At 49.7% G+C, this 20767-nt stretch overlaps 1 protein-coding gene across 4 annotated transcripts in view; it reads right to left on the bottom strand.

Annotated features, from left to right (window-relative positions):
• Positions 1 to 13568, bottom strand: part of SLC25A22 (solute carrier family 25 member 22) — a 52489-nt gene extending 38921 nt beyond the window's left edge. The window contains exon 1 of one of the 4 annotated variants that reach the window (XM_066187780.1): positions 13468 to 13568. The gene's annotated coding sequence lies outside the window, so the exon portion shown is untranslated. Of the gene's footprint in view, positions 1 to 2365; positions 2384 to 9576; positions 9587 to 12792; positions 13027 to 13467 lie in introns of those variants that run through there. The other 3 variants (XM_066187781.1, XM_066187784.1, XM_066187785.1) reach the window with 3 other exon arrangements.
• Between the last annotated feature and the right edge of the window lie 7199 nt (positions 13569 to 20767).

Genomic DNA, 20767 nt, shown 5'->3' with positions numbered 1-20767 from the left:
TGACCAACTGTGTCAGAAGTTATCTTCCACACAGTCCAGGCATCTCCTAGACTGCCTTCTCTCTGCTGTGCTGAGCTTCCAGCAGACATCCAGCAAGTCTCCCACAAGAACGAGGGCTGGCAATCACAAAGCAGTTGCTTATAGAATAATTCACCTGTCTCTTCATCCTGGTTGGGTGGTCTGTAACATACCCCCCCCCCCCCAGGGTGTCTGCTTTGTTAGCCTTCCCCCAGTTCTCACCCACAGGCACTCAACCTTATCATCACTACCCTTGAGCTCTCAACAGTCAAAACACCCCCTAATGGACAGCCACTGCCTCTCCTTCCTTGACTGTCCCTTCTGGAGAGCATATAGACACCCGCTGCAGCACTCCATCATGTTTTCATGATGGTGCCTACGTCACAGCTTTCCTGCTACCATGCTCCCTCGCAGCTTCTTGTGCCCCTCCTCGCTGGCAGAGCATGGGAAACTGAAAAGTCCTTGATCTAGAGTGAGAAGTACTTAGCAGCAACTAAGATATCAGCATGTTATCAACATTGTTCTCATATTAAATTCAAAACACAGCACTGTACCAGCTACTAGGGAGAAGATTAACTCTATCCCAGACAAAGCCACAACACTGGCTAAAAAAGCTGCCTTGGAAAAAGGCTCCTTGCCTTGGTGTGTTCCAAGCATTCCACAGCTTTGAGCCAGAATGAGCCAAGCATGTCCCTTCCTGCTCCTGAAACAAAGTAAAAAGGAGGAGGGGAGCGAAATCACCATCTCTGGGGAACATCTGAGGTACCCCAGCAGGTATTTATCTTCCCTCAGACTTTCTTTGTTTTTTTTCTCCCACCTGCAATACACCTGTTAGGAACTGCACATCGGCACCCCTGCAGATCCTCACCCACTGCACCTCCTCGCCCCACGCACCACTCCCAGGCCCTTCATTGAAACATTGAGCTCTCCTGAGAACAGGCTATAAGAAAGTAGAAATTAAATTTATCTGCTTCAATATGCTGCAGCAAAACTTGTGTGCATCCCTGGTCACTCCATGGAGATCTCAGACTTGCTTTCCTTCTGTGCCTCCCAGGAGTTCCAGGTTTTAAGCAGAGATGCAAACCAGAAGAACTCACTATCTCTGCTGGAGCCTGGGGACTTGGTCCTCTGCCAGATGCAGCAAGAGGGCACTTTATTACAAGTCCATACACACTTCGGTCTCTTTCCATGGGGGTTTCTTCGTCCCTTTGACTGTAACAACTTCATCTTCTCAATGATGCTCCTGCCATAGGCTCATGATGGCCAAGAACAGCCCAGGCCTTGCAAGCCCAAGCTTACTGGGCAAAAACAGCAAACAGGTAAAATAAACAGAGGGAGTAGGAGCAGGCAAGACACCTTCATCTCACGCTAACTTGTAGTTAGTGTGAGATCATGTAACATCTCAGGTTACTTGTAAGAAACCTGACCAAACAGTGCAAGTACATCAACAGCTGTCCAGTACCATTCTTCCTGCTCCTCCTCCCAGCTTATGCTCACCACAAAGAGCACAGTCTGTGACTACTGAAGAAGAGGGAAGAAGAGAAGAAATGCAGGAAGTCTTCTGTACATGCATAGTGGTCTTGGCTGAAAAAAGCCTCCAAAATGTTTAACTCACTGGTTTTAGAATCAGTGCAGGAATTTACTATCCCACATGCAGAACTACTGGAACAGAGATACATGTCACCATCCTGGACTCACAGACTGCATCATTCCAGAGTAGTGGAGCACAAACTATAACCTGCAGCTTCCATGAAAAAAGGAAGCAAAAAAACCCCAACCAAACAACGAAACCTAAACAAACCCCACAAAGACCTGGTGGCAAACATCCTGGCAGCATTCCATGGGACCTAGCTAAGTGCTGTGCATGGCATGACCCAGAACAGTAAAAGGAACCAAGGACCACAGGGGTGCAGCAAATGAAATTACTTGCAACTATTTTTGTCCTTTTACAAGAACTCTGCTCTTTTGCAGTCTCAAATACGAGCAGCACCGTAATACACTAACCACTTCCTCTGCCTCAAAATCACCAAGAGGAAATAGGGTAGACAAAGAAGCAAAATTACTATCAGTACCTAGCATATAACCTGATTGGAGCAGAGTTCAAGCGTGGGTTGCTAAAGTTTATTTCTGTAAATTTCCGCCTCCCAGTCTGTATCACATTTCGCTGATTCATTCTACAGCTCCTCTTCTACCCACAGCATAGAGCATAGGAAATATCCAGGGCTGGTTGTTTAGTAGACCTGCACTGAAAGTTCCCTTCCATCTACTGCGCCTGCCCCTAATTCCCTTCCCAGCTCCGCTCATTAATAAAAATGCAACACAATAAAAGAGAACCACACATACACACCTCGCCCAAATTTCCTCCATACTGGCTGGTCCTGAGTCACCACCAGTGATTAACTGTTGCCATGCACTGAGGAGGACACGGTTATTAAATTAATAGGGGCTGCTTAACCTGGCTACAAATATACATGAGTTCTTTGTGCCTTAGTGAGCTAATAAGGCATGTGCTAATTACATTAATTCAAACAAGCCCAGCATGCCCTGAGGGCAAAGGGAGAGAAGGGTGCAGGAAACCCAGGCTCTTTCATAATAGCTGCGAGAGAGCGGAAAGTACTTGCCTTGACACAGCTTTTGGAGAAGCACAGGAACGCTGTGGCTGGCACCCTACGGCTCACCCAGCCCAGCTGCTGTCCGGTTAATGTGCAAAATCCCTGCTCATTCACCCAGCCCTCAGTGCAATGATAGACACAGGATGCTCTCTTCGTAGGGCCAGCCAGCTTGTCCCTTCCTATCGCTGCGGCTCAGAGCACATCACAAGCCTTGGGATGACACCCTGCTGCTTTGGGACCGTGAGCCTGGGACCCTGCTGACAGCCCCCTTCCCACATGGCACAGCAGCCTCAAGCCCTGGGGCAGCACCAAGGGCTGCAAGTTGCCCATCATCCATCCATGTGATGCTCCTCATACAGTCCCATGTCCTTCCCATCCCCAGAGTCAGTCACGGCAGACAGGCAGCACGCAGAGTCTGCAGTGGTACCTTAACCAAGTTAGGCAATCCCAAGACACTCCCTAAACCTATCTGGCAATGGAAGCAGGCAGAAGGAACGGTTGCACCTCCCATGTCAAAATGGCAACAGATTCGTCAGAAACAGAACAGGCTGCAGCAGGGAGAAGCAACAGGGCAGCAGGAAAGAGACACACAATCCCAGCAAGGTTCAGATATGCTCAGAGAGGAGCCTCCCATCTCTCCAGACCAAGCATAGGCAGATCCCTAACCTCTGTCACCCCTGGAGAGGAAGGCTCAGCATCAGCTGTGATCACACTGAGGTGTCTGCTCAGAACCGTCACCGCTTCTGGGCATGCAAGGGAAGGAAAGGAAAAGGAGAGGAAGCTGGTCATATTTCTTGGCACCTCCAAGGACACATGCTCACCAAGTACTCTCTGAAGGATGTGCTTTTCCTGTAAGCACTAGGGGATTGTGCTGGAGCAAAGCAAAGGTGTTGGGTGGTTTTTTTTTCCCTCTCTTCCCACTTCTTCCTATACTTCATGCATCTGGCAGTACACAGGGCCATCCCTACCAGATGCAAAAAGCCACCACCTTTCTCTGGCTGCTATGCTATGTGAATTTTAAGTGTTATAAAGGCACGATGCTGTCTCTCCACATCAAAGAGAAAATCTAAAATCAGGCACCAGGCGAGAGCCAGTGCTGTGGAAGGGTAGCACAACACAATCTTTTCTGCACAAAGAGGCACTGGTACAGGCTCGATGCACTCTTGACAGTGTGTTGGCAGAGAAGGTGCAAAGATTTTCATGAAGGTAACAGTACCAGGGATTTTTAGCCCCTGGAAAATGCCACATGATTTACTTTCCCAGCAGAGTCTGTGATTACTCAACCATTTGTTCAGCATAACTTCAGACTACTGCTCTTCCTTTTCCCAGCAACTCCAAGAACTCATTTTGGACTAGGCCTATTCCCAGGTCACGTGTAGCTGTGAACACACTAATGTTTGTGTTGACATAAGCAGAGAGAGACAAGAGTGGAAGCAGGGCTGTTCCTCGTGGCAGTGGCCTGCAGCAGCCTGCTGAGTGCACCGATAAAGTAAACCAATATACAACAATAAAACAGAACAAGAATCCCTCCAGGGAAGCCTGGGAGATAAGAGTTTCTGGGCCCTTAACAAAATTATTTAAAAGGCCTAGTAACCCAGAGCCCTGTGGGTCTGTATGTCACCTGATAGCTGTCACTCAGGAGTCCCAAAGAGGGACTGCTGAGCCAGGCTGGAACTGCAAAGCATCCCACAAACCCCGCATCCTGTCCCTGCAGCAAAGCCACAGAGCACCGAGAGCATCAGCCACCAGCATGGGAACCAATGCTAAAATATTGCAGGGTAATGAAACAAGACCTCAGGGCATGAAAGGATGGATGTTTCCCTCATCACCCCTTGGAGTCAGGAGTTAGGCTGCACCCAAAGCAAGGTGACAGAGAAGCATCAAGCAGAAGCCACCATGTAAGCATGCCCACGCTGGTGTACAGGCTGCAAGCTCAGCTGGCTACTGGAGTCAAGGCTGTGTTTCAGGTGCCTTTTGTACAAGAGACCAGACACGGAGGATTGACAGGATAACAAGAAGACTTTTCCCAGCCTTCCAAACACTTAGCAACAGCAGGTAGAGACCTCTCTGAGCAACAAAGCTTATCTCATTACTACTCAGTACCAAAGGCAAATTTCACTAATGCTCCCAGTGCACTGGAAGAAATGCCACTTGAATGTCATGTTAGTCAATATTCCTTGCCTCTCAGCCACAGGACACTGCTGCTGCCAGTCCCTTTGCTGTGGGGGTACACAAACTCAACTGCTCCTGCATTGCCAACAGCCGCTCTCGCCTCCCACCTCAGCTGTTTTGCTTATGCCAAAACTGTTCAGATGACAGCAAAATGGTTCCTTGCTAAATGTACATCAGCAGTCCCACATGGGCCATGGTGCTTTTGAAGAGGTTAGCAGCTCCTCCAGGGAAATTCAGACACACACTGTGACAAGCAGAGGAATTGTCAAGGGGACTGCAACCACTGTCTGATGGCTCAGGAGTCTGTGGCATAATCCATTCACCAGCTCCCTGCTCACCCAGAGTGCTGTGAATCAGCAGGCTGCAAGGCAGGCACGGCATTCCCAGCAGGAAGACACTGTATTTTGGAGGCTACAGGCAAATGAAAACACATCCAGTCCTGCTCACCTAAACAGAGTGCAGGGAGATGAGTAACACAAGAAAGGAAAAAGAGGAAAAAGTGAAGTATATCAAACTTGGAGAGTCATTCTCTGAGCATCAAATGTCTCACCTGGCTACTCCATATGCGCAGTCCAACGCTGCTAGCTGGCAGATGTATCCACAAGAATTTACCTGACACATCCTCAGGGAAGCAATTCACCTTGCATTGCTTAAGAATTAGACATGTTTTCAAAAAGTTTCCAAACGAAAAACATTCCTGAAGAGCACCTCACAACTCTGCTCTAATTACCAACTTTGTCTCACAAAGAGTGCATGGCAGGAACAGCAGGCAGCAGTAGACACAAGGAATTGTCATGTCAGAGAGCAGTGGAACAGGCACATTGCCTTGGAAGACTAGCAACAGTTTGGCAATGCAGGAACTAGACACATTGTTCTGCTACAGAGGTCCATGGACAAGGACGTCTGGGCTCCAATCCATAACCCAACTGGAGTCAGCTGTGACAAGTGACATGGGAACCTGCCTGCCCCAGAGCACAGCCCACTCAAACGTGATGCAGCACTCTGGGGGAAACACTTTCTTCCTCCCCTGCAAGAGAAGTAATCAAGTCGGGGAGAGGAAGACGGGAAGTTGGCCACATGAGCCAGCACTGCCAGAGCTCATCAGGGTTCCCAACCATGACATGTAAGCCCTCCCCAATGTCCTTTCAAGCTGCCAGCACGTTTGCCAGCTCACATGTATGCACAGGTGTGTCCAAACAGCACATGCCCTTTACACAGCTGATCCAATTGTTTCCAGCTCCACACCACCTCAATTTGCAGTGACACAGGTCCAGGAGACTGCACCAACACTAGGGACAACCCAGTGTCAGATGACCCTACGGCCTTCCTACAACCTCAGCTGTGTGCCAAGCAAGACCTCACAAGGTGCACAGCAGCTCTGCAGCCTCTCTGCCACAGGCTGACTCTGTGAGCTGACTCTGCACACTGCCCACGGCTCACCTCCACCAGACCAGCCTGACGAGTGGGGCACAGCTGAACCTCAGCACAGGGAAAATGGGAGCCTGCTCTGCACAGGGCCCTGGCAGAGCCACAGAGCCTGAGTCAGCGGTGTGCAGGTGCCTCTGGAGCACAGGAGGCTGTGGGAGCAGCGTGCTGGCAGGGAACACGCTGCACACGGGCACGCGCCCACACACAGCTCAGCAGCGACCTGGCATTTCTTCCCCCCTTTCCAAAGCCAAATTCAGACCATCTGGTGAAGTATTTCTGCAAATCATCCCTCATTTGGGAAGAGCTGGGGGCTGAGTTTAGTTGTTTATATAGTGTCTGGCATTTCTGCAGTGCTTATCACTTCAGTAACCAAGCTATCTCCTTCAGGCTCTCCATTAGTTTTCAAGAACCAGCGTGAGACAAGACACCAGAGAATCTACATCGTAAGTTTCTGCAAAAAAAGAAAAAAAGGCATCAAAAAGATGAGAACTGCTGCACACATTTAGCTGCTAATAAAACAAGTGGGATAGTTAAGGAGAAAAGGGTTGGGCCAACACAATGAGTTTTATGTCATTTAGAAAACCACTACAGTTACAAAATAGCCTTCATAAACAACAAACGCTCCTGTTGCCTTACAGAGAAGAGCTCAGCTTGCCCAGGCCATGGAAAAGGAAGCTAGTACTGCTATCCTTGAGAAAGCCAACACAAACTGAAGAATGAAGAGGAAACACCCAGCAGAAGAGACCATTTACGAGATCAGATCATACTTTCTGCAACAGCTGCCATGGTCATCGTGTAAAAGTGGCAAACCCCTGGAGTACTGCTGTCCCCACCAGATTGTAAGGGACAGGATCAGAGACATCTTACTGCTTACCCCAGGTCATGCTCTAAATCTGTAGCAAAGGAGAATGAAGGACCCAAATTCACATTAAGTCCCTCACCCAGCCTGTCCCTAAAACACTATTTCTTCTTTTTTATAAATCCTTATCACAGAGCAAAGAGAACAGGGCACCAAACATGCTCCCAGTCCACACACAGCCTTCAAGAAGGGGTTTCCATCTCACCAGACTCATCAGACAACAGGGTCTGTGCCCTTTCCTCTTTCAAAGCGTGCAGGCAGCACACCCATTAAGGGCAGTATGTTGTCACACATCACAGTGACAAGGACAGAGACAGAGCAGCAGCAGCAGAAATGAAGATGGTCGGGCCCAGATTAAGCACACCACATGCTACATCTTCATTGCAGTCACTTATCCACACCAAAGCCAGCACTCATCCACCTCGGAGCTCTCACACCACACAGCGCTGCCTCTTGTCAAAGCAAAAAGGCTTCACTGAAAGCTGCAGCTGAATTCAGAAATTAAGGATCATGGCTACTGGACTTCTTTCTGGCTTGATCCAAACCAACTGCTCACTTGCACAGCATCTTTTTCCTACTAAAAGCATTTGCTGAAAGTCCCCTATCTTTGTGCTCTAATTAAAAAAGAAAAGCACATAACTCTCTTCCCAAACACCTCCTCCAAGCCAGTTACTCACCCAGTGCAGAAGTATCACTGTCGTACATAAGAGGGGAATATTTCCCTCTCCCTCCCTGTCCCCACCCTGTCCACAGAGCTCCTCATAGCTGGCACAGCTTTCAAATTGAGAGTATGAGCCCCAAACATAGAGTCAAAGCCCCAGGTGGGGCAGGCACAGTCTTTGATGTGACTTAGTCATTCCCAGCTTCTCAAATTCGTGCTATTTGGGGAAACTTAGCTGGGTCAAAACCAGCCTCTCTCTTGCTGGCTTCTGGATAAATGCCTTAGACACAGGAAAGACAAAAAAAAAATCCAGACAGCTCTCCTGATATGCCATACACCTGCATCAGTGCCAAAGGAAGGAGCAGGGCACAGGAAGGTTTGACAAGATGCAGTCACCCACTCACAACACAACTACCAAAGTGAGAACAAGTACCAGTTATGAAAAGGTTTAACAAAATAGAATAAGACTGCCTTCCTGTGAGCAGCTCACCACAGGCTGTACTAAATTGTGATCAACAGAGACCCCATAAATTAAAGAAACAGTAACCCATCATAATCCTTCTGATACAGAACAAGCATTGCTGCCGGGGTGCCTCTCCCTTCTCCAAGCATATAATCTCCATGTAGACAACCCACCTAAGGCAGAAAATGTTCAAAGTTTTTGTATTTGCAGATGTGTAAGAGGAAACTACCAGACAGAAATCCAAACCACTCACAGCCTTTTCATTAGGTTTGTCTGCGATTTCGCCTTGTTTTCTAAAGCTTTTGTACCTCCTGTTACTTTATCTTCACAATAACTCAAAGTACCAGGCAATCAATACTGCAAGGTTAAAGCAGCATCCAAGTTTGGCATTGGACAGCTCAATCCACCTCCTCCTTCCTGCTATCTCTGTGCTGGAAGGCAAACAGAAGAGGACAGGAAAAAAATATTTATCTGCTGTTAGGATTAGCTGGAGCAACACAGTGTTAGCTCTAGCAAGCTGCCACTGTTAGCTGGATACGGCCAAGTGACAGTCCCCAAACCAAGCAGGTACAGCCAGAGCACTCAGCCTTGTTGCAGGAGGATGGCTTCATTAGATTATGGTGCCAGAGAAGCTGAAACACACTGCCCTGTTAGACCTCAGACACCTCTCTGACAGAGAATAGGCACTTGCAGACACATCCCTGCTGTCTCACTGTAGACAGACAAGACAACTGTCTCCAGCAAGGCTGGAGTCCACACAGCCATTTATGAGGAATGCACCATGGAACACAGGCATGGTGTTCAACATGGTCAAGAGTAACGAATAAAAACAATGCACTGCCTACAACAGGCAGCATCTCTAGCTCATTTGCCATGATAAATCATTGACAATTCCATCTCTCCCAACCTGTAGTAGTGCAGATGTTTGGTCACTTCTAAGAGAGCCTGAATATACAAATATGGGCATTAAAGCAGGCTTTTGCGTTTCCTGAAAACACAGTTAAGGATTCAGGAGAATGCATCATGGATGTAAAAAGGAGCAATTAACAGCCCTTCTGTACCTGCAGTAGCAGAAGGCAGAATGCTGTGAATAGGCAAATTCTTCCCCATCCTGCACTGTTGCTGTTGAAGGAGCAGGACAGACATTTTTCCTACACAGATTTTAACAGGAGAGCAGAGGCAGCTGGAAGAAAGACATGTCCAGCTGGAAACCTAACAGGACATTAACAAACTCGTAAGTGACAGGCTAAACAGGTTGTGGGACCAGACTCTTCCTGTTGCTTGAGAGTTCCAACATAATGCTCAAACTCAGCTGGTGCAAACTAAATTTGCTTCACTGTCTGCCAGAGCTGTATCAACTTACTCCAGTAAAGTGTGAAGGTACTCAGGTCTGGGACACCACTGACAGGCCATCAGCTGTGCAGAAATGTCATTCTAGAGAAAAACAAAGAAACAAACAAAAAAACCAACAAAGAAACAAAAAACAAAACAAAACCCACAAAAAAACCCCACCAAAAAAACACCCCAAAACAAAACAAACCAAAAACATGGGAACAAACCCCTGTGAAAAAGCAAGGCCAGACAGAAGAAATATCTCTCTGTTCTGAAACAACCCAGAAAAGGGGAAACTGTAGAAACTCCCTTCACAGAGCATTAGCATCCAATCTTAACACACAATGAACTGCAGCACTCAGGATCATTTGTCCAACCCATTCCAAACCTGGTTTGGTTCCACATCATCTCCCCAGCTCAGGCTCTCCTAACAACGGAACAAAAATATTTTTCATTTTTCAAACCCTTTTCCTTTCCCCTCAGGGCATAGTTCAAAGCTCTTTTATGTCATTCTGACAGCACAATATGATTTTAGGCAGATAAACCCAGCCCATTAAGAGATACACCCTATGTAAGACATCTTGCTGGCACTGGAAAGTTGGCAGTGCAAAATACTTGCAAGCTCCCAGCCTGCAAATGAGACCAGGGATCAAGTGACAAAAACAAGCATCATGTGGAACAAGGCAGACTTGCTGCTAGTCAGCACCAGGGGACATGAGTCCCTCGGCAGTTCTGGTCAGTGCTGCTCAACTTTTCTTCCCACCGCACAAGCCTTTCATCTCTCAGACTTCACAAGGACATCCCACCTTCCAGTAACTACTGTGAATCTGGAAATTACCCTCCAGGAGCATTTTTATTTCTGCAGTGGGGTGAGAGTCCAGAGGCTTGCCATCATCTGTAAAACAAGTAACTGCCAGCCCAGCAGCAAGCCCAAGGGCTGACCCTTTGGAGGACCGGAGATGGAGACCATGCGTCCTTACTCCACATCCAGGTACTCCTTGCTGAGGAAGAAGGAACAACTCATCAGTCACCCATCTTACAGCCCCCTGGCCGCAGATTATTCAGATAAAACCCAGAGTGTGTTAAGGAAACTTTCCTGTCTGACCGCCCAGGAGCCACTCTGTCAGTGGCACTGCCCCCATTCCAAGACTTTCACTGCTGGGACCCAAGTCCCTTCACAGCAGATGGCTCCAGTGACGCCATGGGTGGCCCTTTTGGCTCCCTGCACACCCCACACTCACACAGTCAGACAGGGTTTCCTTACTGGCTCAGCCCTGGGTTTCCCACAGCAGTCTCAGATGTCTGGATCCTCTAATTTAATCGTGGTGCAGTGACACAAAACCAGGTGTCACTGGTGCCTCTGGGGAGGGACCCCTAACAAAAGCATTCCTGGGCTTTTATACTCTTACAGTCTGTGCACCCAGACAGTCTGGGGTCTTCTCGCTGAGTCATGAGCTCCTGCTGTATCCCTGTGCCCTTTGCAGTCCAAAGGGTCAGCACCAGGTCACAGCCCCTTTCCTGGGGCTCCTGACATTTGCCCCATGCAGAGCACAACCTGCAGTTCACGCTGCAGCTGCACACCCAGCTATCAACAGTGGCTGTATTCCTCAAGAAGTGCCAAAGACATTTAACTATTTTCATAGCATCACATGCTCATCACACACCCTGTAACAATGATGTTCCCTAAAACTGGGCTTTAACCTTCAAGGAAAAGCAGTTCTCACAGGAATCTGCAGAACTGGGCCCCTGGTCAGGGATGTTGGCTCTACACACAGATTTTATTCTAAACACAGCACAACATTTACTCACCTGGAAACACAGCTGCCCTACTCTGGGAAATTTCTCCCTCCTACTATTTCACAATTCTCAGAAAGACAACAGTTACGCAAGAACAGCTGTATGGGCACTTGAAATGCTTAGAGCTTCTAAGCAAGACTTTCCCCAAATTTCCCTTATCAGAGCACAGCTCCAAATCCCATGCTCCCAGGTTTCAAGGCACACCAACCACCAGTCACTGAGCCTCTGTCCCTTCTCTCCATCACACCTTTGCCCCACCAGAGACCTGCAAGACAAAACGTGACGCACAAGCGAGCAGGGGGCTGCTTCCACATGGACATGCTGCTGTCACCTTGGCCAGCCAGGTAGGTGTTTCCCCCATCTGGCCCACTAATTTATATCTTGTCAGGAAAAGGGGAGCAAGTGGCCTTGACAGGCTGTCAGTGATTTCTACCTTCTAGTAACTTAATACAGCACACTACCCCTTCCTAAAACGGCAGCAGGGAGATGCTCAACGGCTTTGGCATCTAGGAAGACATTAACAAGATTGCTGGGCATCAAACAGGACTGCAGACTTTCCCTCAGAGCAGAGCAAGGCTCCGGTTTACAACACACATTTGATCCCTTTTCCATCCCAGCCATCCATCTGTGCCACAGGTCGCCACCACCCTCAAAACGTAACACTCCTTACTACGACAGACACTCGGTGAACGAGCCCAAGGGCACAGCACCAGGAGAAAAACTGCACCTGTGTGAACAACTACAAGTAGCAGCACGCAGTTAAAAATCCTACAGGCAAGACAATCAGAGGGCTAAAGCCTCATTAAATCCTGGTGTTTATTTTCAGAGGAAGAGGTTAGAGGAACTCCTCCTATTAAACCTTGCTGCTCCTTTGTTTATAACAGCCTGCAAAGCAAGACAGAAGCAGAGGATAAGAAGACAACCACCACCCCAGTCCCGCACGATACGTGGTTATCAGTACCACTCTAGTTCAGCTGCCTTTTGCTTGGCACTGCCAAGAAGAGAGTTCTTGAGAAGCAAAGCCACAGTTACTTGCAGTGATCAAAATCACTGCAGATACCATCCCAACAGCAGAAGCAGCACTACGAAGTCAGATCCTAATAACAGCGAGACTCTCAGAGATTAACATACTACGGTAAAAACACACACTATTTCACTGTAAACATCTAATAGCTAGAAGACATTAGGCCAAATAAATATAGCTGGGATCCTGCCCTGACACCTGGCAAGGTGTATAATCTAAAAGTGGAGAAGCCTTGCAGGAAAGAGACTGGGTCACTGAAAATCCAATTTCTACATCTTCACCCTCACCCAACGGCTGCAGAGGGTGCAGGAAGAGAGAGGATGCTTGGGGTCCAATCCCCAGGGTGACCTTGAGGAAATCCCACAGTCTGTCCACATTTCCACTTTCCCCATCCACTGCATGAAGAGCAAAATAACCTTGACCTACCTCAAAGAGGCAGGGATCTGGCTTAGGAGAGTCTGGAAGGAGCTCAGAGGGGCTTAGATGCAGGACCTGCGCCGCGACCGGGGCGGCCAGGGAATCCTACGAATCGCCCCAGAAATCAGAAGCCCGGAGAAACTCGGAAATCGCTTTCAATATAAACCGCTGCAGCTCCGAGGCACTGAAGGGCTCGGTGGAGCCGCACACGTGTCACCCGCAATCTCCCTGGCGCGGGCAGCGGAGAGGAAGGCGCAGCCCCCGCGCCCGGCAAGGGCGAGCCCCGCACCACGGCAAGCGGGGGGACCAGCCCCGGGCCCCCCGCGCAGACACGGGGACCCAGCCCGGGGAGGAGGGGAGGGGCTGGGAAGACTTAAAACCCTCAGGGTGAGGAGGGGAAGCGGCGGCGGGCAAGGAGAGCCCGCGGCGCCGGGGAGAGGGGGCGAGGGAGGGTACACGGGGCGCCCGCAGCCCCCCGGGGCCAGGGGACGGCCCTCCAGGGCCCGGGGGCGCAGGAAGGGCGGCCGGCACACCCCTGGGATGAGGGGCCGGGGCGAGCGGCGGCGGGGCCGGTGCAGCAGGAGCCAGGCCGGGGTAAAAGAGCAGCATGCCGGCGGCAGGAGGGGTGTCGGGACCCCCGGCGGCGCCCCCTGAGGGCTTGGGAAGGGCCGTGCCCACACTTACCGGGCGGCGGCGGCGGCTCCCGCCGGGGCCGGGGACGGTGCGGCGCGGGGTGCGGAGCTCCTGGCGCGGCGCGGCCCGGCCCGGCTCAGCTCTGCCCCCTCCGGCCGCGCTCGGCGCAGGAACCGCCGCCGCCGCCGCCGCCTGTCCCTCCCCGCCGGGGCGGCCGCCGCGTCCCCATGGCAACGCGGGCCGGGGCGCCCGCGGATCGCCGCGCCCCCGGCCGGGAGCGGCGTGCCGGGACTGCCGCGCCGGGCCCCCGGCACCCCCGGCACCCCCGGCCCCGCTCACGGCCAGCCGGCCGGCCGGCACACGGCACGACGGGGGGCGAGCGACTGCGGGGGAGAAATAATGGGACTGTCATCTGTCCCCGAGGGAACGGCCCGAAGTTGTTTCAGGGCAGGTTTAGGTTGGGCATTAGAAAAAGGTTCTTCACCTAGAGGGTGGCTGGGCACTGAAACGGGTCCCCAGGGAAGTGGTCACAGCACCAAGGCTGACAGAGCATAAGAAGCGTTTGGACAATGCTCTCAGGCACATGGTGTGACACCAGGGGATGTCCTGTGCATGGCCAGGAGTTGGATTTGATGATCCTTGTGGGTCCTTTCCAACTCAGCTCATTCTGTGCTTCTCTCATTCCCTTCAGGATACCAGCCAGGCCCGCTGTGCCCATTGGGTCACCATGCTATCCTGCCTGCTACCCCTCAGGAAAGCCACCACACCACTGGCAGGCATTGATTTTTGGGGTTAGCAGGCTCCACTGTGGACCTGGGGTTCTCAAGAGCTTTATGAGACCTAAGTCCTTGCTGGGACAAAACATCCACAGAGACCTTTTCATGAGGCCTTGGAAATTAACCATGAAGGCGAGGAGGACAGCAGCAGCCAAACAGATCTCTGTGCCTCTTGGGATGACCAAGTTCTTTGAGGTGAGGGTGGTGAGGCACTGGAAAGGTTGCCCAGAGAAGCTGTGGATGCCCCATCCCCAGCAGTATTAAAGGCCAGGCTGGATGGGGCTCTGAGTAACCTGGTCTAGTGGAAGGTGTCCACTAGAGGAGATTAGAATGAGATAAATCTTTAAGGTCTCTTCCAACCCAAACCATTCTGTGATTCTGTAACATCCACAGGTGTGATACCACCAGGGAAAGAGGGGAAGATTTCCAGGGGAACACACCTCTAAGAGCATCCTTCATTGCTCACATACACCAGGCCCTGGGTGACTGTGGGATTACCAGCCCTGTACCAAGGGCCCATGGAAGCTGGCAGAGCATCAGTGCACAGTTATCCTGTGCAATGAATCAGAGGTGACTAGAAAAGAGTGCCTGCCAGGATGCTCCCAGGAGCATGTAGGGCTAATGAGGACATTGTGTACACAGGAGAAGTGACAATTATATGGAGTCGTGATGAACAGCCCAGAAACATCACAGTTGTTCACACACCTGAAAACAAGAGGAGCTTGTTATCACAGTCAGGGACCAGGAACCCAAGATGAGAAGAAGATGTAGACCGGAGGCCAGTGAAGAATCAGAAGCCAATGCTAATGAGCTGAATATAGGTGAAAAGGGGATCAGCTTTTCTCATGCACTTTTCAGGCTGGGCTGAGGAAAGCATGAGAAGATACAGCTCTGGAGGTGGAAATCTCCCTCCAGAAGGGTGGTGGAGGAGACCAAGGAAGGGGACCTGTGCGCTGTGGCCATTTTATGAGTGTATGTTGGATGAGCATCCAGCACAAGAGAAAAATGCAAGTGCAGTGGGCAGGAACATGCCAGAATAGTCTATCCAACCCCACAGTCCTATCTCCACCATGTTCTTGGAAAAACAGGCAGCAAGGCCTGGGTTGCAGGCAGGCTGCTGTGGCGGGCACTGCTGCAGGAATTCCCAGTTTGAAGAACAGTGAAACAGCGTGGGGGAGTTGTGGTCTTCTCACTCCCCAGCTGCAAAACTGCTTCCCACCCCTTTCCTTGGTGGTGGCGTATCCCCGCTCTGCCCTGTTTTGTAAAGGCATCAGTGGGTTTCACTGCGCTGTGCCCTCTCAGTCAAAGGCTGAACTGAGTTCAGTGTGGCCTTGAGGTATAGATGTTTCTGTTTACAGCGTAGGTGTGCTGGCAGGACATTACCATCCTCTGGCAAAGAAGAGGTTAACATTGTCCATCTTTGCGCTGCATCTCAGGAGGACCGCAATCACACGTTTTTATTTTTGGTTCTGCTGCATAAGAACAACTGCTCTTTGTAACCTGTATGGCACAAAGGACCCGTTTCTTCCGGCAGCATTTAAGAGAGGGGATAAAAAAAGGAAGCAGAGGAAGAAAGTTCGCATTCAGCGAGTGCCAGGTTGTCAAGGTTTCTTCTGCTTTCAGACATGAATTTTTTCTCCTGACAGACACAAAAGAGATTTAAAACTGTTTGGTACAAAATGGAGCTTCAAAAGCAGCACTGTGTGTGTCTGATACAAGGTGAAGAGCACAGCTCAGGATCTCCTGTACGAGGCAACATTGTTGTGATCATGGTGAGCAGGGGAGCTTTATACCAGGTCTGTACTTGGCTTGTCACAAAGCTTGTCCTGTGTGAGTCTCAAAATCCTGCACTGATTTCAGCCCATCTCTCTGAGGGGCCATGGGCTGGATCAGGCCTACAAGGACATGGGTAAAGTTCAGTCTACTCCAAAGAAAGAGGTTTTCACGAGGTCTCACTTTTCAGTTTCCTTCCTCATTTGTATTGTTTTCTGTTTTAATAAATTGTGGACTGCCAGTGAAATCCCCAAGTGCGTGATGAGTGTGGTTATTAAACCAACGCTTAAAAAAGTAAAATTGGGCAAGCTTGGTCTCTGCTCCCTTGGCCTGGTTGCCATTCTGGACATGATTTTCAGAGCACTGGTAGACAATTTAACTGATAAATATTGAAGAGGCAGTAATGTAATTAGCACCAGTCAACATCGTTTTCTGGAAAAATCAATCCCAGCCAAGCCTGATCTTGTTCTCCATTGAGACCACAGGATATGTTGCCAAAGGTAACAGCAGAGAGGCGTTAGGGGAGGCATCCAGGGTATAATTAAACAGAATGAGTAAAATGAACAGATTTACAGCTGGCCATCAGCTTGGATGGCAGGAAGCTCCCAGAAACCACTGACCCAGCAGGTCTTGTTTCATTTTTGGTGCAGATACTTGACATTACAGAAGTGAGAGAGGATGTGAATGCAGCTGGAGAGTGCAAGAAGGGGACAGCTTAACCCCAAACCCAGCTCTGTTGTCCCCAGAAACTCAAGCTGCAAGATCACACTGGTGAACCCACTGGTGGCCATTGTTCCTTGAAAAGAGACATCTTCTTAGTAGCTATTTGATTCAAATGCTGAACAATTCGTGGAAATAAAGTCCCTGAGGCTCAAAGCACACAAGTGTGTGAAAAAAAAAAAAAATCTCCCTTTTTTAAGTGACTTTTAGAGCAGCTGGGTTGACCCTGACGTTCTAATGAGAAACGTGTCATGAGCTGGCGTAATCAATGGCCCAGCTCCTGCAACATGTTTTGCAGGGCCGGCAGCCTCCAGTAAGCACCAGCATCTCGCAGCGCTCAGTACCCGTGAGGCTCCAGCCTCGGGGCTTGCTGACACCCGGCGGCCCTGTTCCCTGCCTGTGCACAGCCTGTGCCACAGCAGCAGTGCCTCAGCTCCTTTGGCAGCCAACACAGGCTCCCACGTTCAGCACAGACAACGCAAGGGAAATCACTCTCATGCCCTCCGTGCTTATCTCCCGGATAAAACAGCGAAGCACTTTTGTTTATTGAGTGCCGATGAATGGTGCTGTCTTGGCTGTGAGATCGGCCTCCAGATCCCACTCTGGGCACAGCTGCTGGCAGGGAGCCTGTAGTTGCAGCCACCCATTGCCCTGGGAGCCTTTCAGCAGAGCGTTCCCCCTCAACCCAGGGAGAAAATGACCGACAGCATCCCACCGTATGTGTCTGTTCTTATGCCGAGATGGCATCAGATTTATGGGGCACTGATCACTCTTTTCCCCTGCATGTATGGCCCAAGACTGCAAGTGGGTGCCAAAAAATGCAGTTTGCTCCAGAATTTTTCAGTATTCCTCACCCTCCACAGCTCATTTGTTCGTCTCCCCTTTCAGCAGCTGACAACTGTGAGGGATCTGCATTGGCAGTAACCTCCATGGCTGTTTCTTGGGGAGTAGGAAGGCGAGATGGCTCCGTGCTGCCAGGATGGAGGGTGAAGTGGATGCTGAGGACACTGTCACCCCACCATGGGTGAAACAGCTGGACCTCAGGGTCACAGTTCCCAGGCTTGCCACCTCACCAAGAGCTGCAGCCAGCTCCTCCAGGGCCATGTTATTTTAGAACCCCAAAAAACTGATGGATCCATTTGTGATTGCCTCTGCCTTCCAGCCATCACTCATGCACAGCAGTTGTCACAAAATAGCCTGTTTGAGCAGCAGGATTTTCTTTACTCTGTCCAGACTGCAAAGAAATAATCTCTTGTAAGGGACTTCTGGAGGGGGAGACACCATGTGTTCTTGCTCCTGGCAATGCATCAGGATGAAAGCCTCACCAAATCATCTGTTGTGGGGATTTTTGAGGGGGAGACTGTATTTTCTTGCTTCTTTCAATGCACCAGGATAAAAGCCTCACCAAGACTGTCACTCAGCCTGATGCTCCTGCAACACATGAAGGCTGTGCAGACATCAGGAGACAGAAACTTGCAGTGTTGAGAGGGAGCAGCTACAATCAATATGACAAGCCATGCTTGTTCTCAGCTCTGGCCTTGGGGAGATGCTAAGAATCACAAGGATTTCTATTCTTATCCAATCTGGAGGGAAAAAACCCAAAATCATTTGTCCTGAACCACTGCTGCTTCCAGAGAAAGTAAAATCTTCTGAGGACATGGCTGAAGAAGCAGCAAGGTGAAGATTCATACCTAAGCTCAGGTCCTCCCCTGGTTATCCTGATACTACCTCCCTCATCCAGCTTTCCTGTCCTACTTCTCACTATAATCTAATGCTTCTCCCCATCAGCCCAACAAAGTAGAATTAGAAGCCTAACCAGCCAGGCTCATCCGCCAGGTCTTTTCCTTACACAATACAGAGAGATGGGTGACTCCATAGGGGCTGCAGCCACCCTCTGCAAAAGTCCCACTCTCTTCTGAACATGCAGGATTTGCAGTTGCTAAACCTGGTGATGCTGAACACCATCAGAAGATCAGATCTGGCCTGTGGCAAAAACCTGGCAGAGACAGCATGGCTAGGACACAGCTAGGGTTACTCAGATCACTGTGTGATCCTGTTCATACCCAAAGCTTTAAGTTCTTGCTGCTGTCGTGGAACTGTCCCACAAGTGGGTCTGCCACACCCTGGTACCTCTTTTGATCTGGAAAAAGGTTTCCTGCATTAGGATGGAAAACTCAAATAATTTCTTAAGCTATTTGAGGGGTCTTTTAGAAATTCCAAGCTTTACCCTTGCTGCTTCAAGCAGAGGGCTGGCAGGGTTGCGTTAACATGGAAACTTAGGACAGCTTGGCAGCTAAGAGATGGAGAATATTATGTTGCTCTTTTCCCAAGTCCCTCGCTAAACGTCTGCAGACAATCCCTTATGCTCTCATGTCCTGTTAGCTTAACCAAACCTGCCCAACTTCATGGAATCACACAGTGGTTTGGGTTGGAAGGGACTTTAAAGATCCAACTCACCCACCATGGGCAGGAACACCTTCCAGCTGACCAAGCTGTTCTGGGTTGTGCCCAATCTATCTTCCCCGGCCTCCTGCAACCCAGCAGCAGATGACCACACAGGGCCTGCCCCTGATGTGGCTCCACCAGGTGACCCAGCACATGGCACTTTGTGTACTCGGCCTGAGATGCAGTGAAAACAGGGCAGAGCAGATGTTTTCAAGATTGGCATGTGCAGAGCAGAAATCCTGCCTCCCCTTGCAGTGCTACCTGGTTCGCTTTGGGTCACCACCGGAATTGTCAGTCCAGGAGAGAAGCTCAGCCACATGGCTCTGAGGAGAGGTTCAAGCAACAGCTGCCTCCTCTGAGTCTTGCAAGTGTGGTCTCCCCTTATCCACAGGGCTTCAGCTGATACAAAATTTGCAGCCGTCTTACTTTTCTAAAGAAAGCCAGTAGAGATGTCTGATCATCTTCCTCTGCCTGCTTTGTTTCTCCACATGCTCTGTTCCTGCAGTCTGATCCAACTCTTGCCTGAGAAAGGCATCCCCACCAAATCTCTTGCTCCTTCCACGTGGAAATGGATTCTGTTTTCTCTACTTCTTTACTTTTTAAAGGATTTGTTTCCCCACCAATTTAATCAATCACTTTCTGAACACAACATTTATGTTTTGGCCTCAAACATCCCGCAGCAAAGAGTCAGCATTAGAACTATGCATAGTGGGGGGGAAAAAAGTACCCACTTTTGCTGTTCTGCAGGTGATACTGGACTGCTTCGTTTGGTGCCACCTAGTTGAGAAACAGTGGATGGCAACCATGTGTTCACAGTCTTCATCCTTTCCCAGGAGATGCAATACTTTGCTGTAAGAAAAGAGGTTAAAATGCTCTGTAGTACTCATCTCTGAGGGTCCCTCCAGTCCCTTGCACATTTTCCTGTTCTACCATCTCCTGTCTGGAAAAGATAAGAACTGCACTGGTGTTCAGTGAACAAACCAAGCAGAAGGGTCTTAGCTCCAGCCCCTCAAAACAAACTTCTGGATGGGTTCAACCTACAGACCTACTGGGAGACAGGAAGAATAAAGGCATATTGCCTAGCTGGTTTCTACATTTCCCAGTCACCAAATTCTTTCAAGGTAGCTGGAAACTGGAACAAGGGTCAAACTCTTCTCCTGGATTTCCAAGACACAGATTTACAGAAAAATGGTGCTTTAAGGACACACAGTTTATTTCTGTGGAGTTCAGGAAATGAACACACACATTTAATTGAATGCTGTTATCTTCATTTTAACAATACCAACTGATAAGCACAGTGGGCTCACTTTGATGCACCCTTGGGCTGGGATTCTGATGCACCAGTGACTGAAAGCCAGCCCCACTCCCTTTCCCAGTGAAAGCTACTCTTGCTTTAAACGCTGAAAACACGGGGTGATCCTCCCTTTGGAGGAAAACAGTGAATTTAAGGACCATCAGATTTTCTTTCCCTTTAAAAAAGACCAGCAGTGTTATACTGTCAAGTATGGATATAAGTGTGTCCCAAGCAGCAGGAAATCTGACAAACTGGGTATCTTCTAGCACTCTTTCAGTTTTGGCATCAAGCTCAGTAGGTTCATGGCTGAACCATCCAGTCCTCAGTGCACCACAGAGATCTC

This window comes from Chamaea fasciata, unplaced genomic scaffold (assembly GCF_029207755.1).
Source record: "Chamaea fasciata isolate MVZ Bird 193981 ecotype frontalis unplaced genomic scaffold, bChaFas1.0.hap1 SCAF_7, whole genome shotgun sequence".
Lineage (NCBI taxonomy): Eukaryota > Metazoa > Chordata > Aves > Passeriformes > Sylviidae > Chamaea > Chamaea fasciata.
Note: the sequence above shows the minus strand (reverse complement) of the source record. Positions and strands in the feature narration are given on the sequence as shown.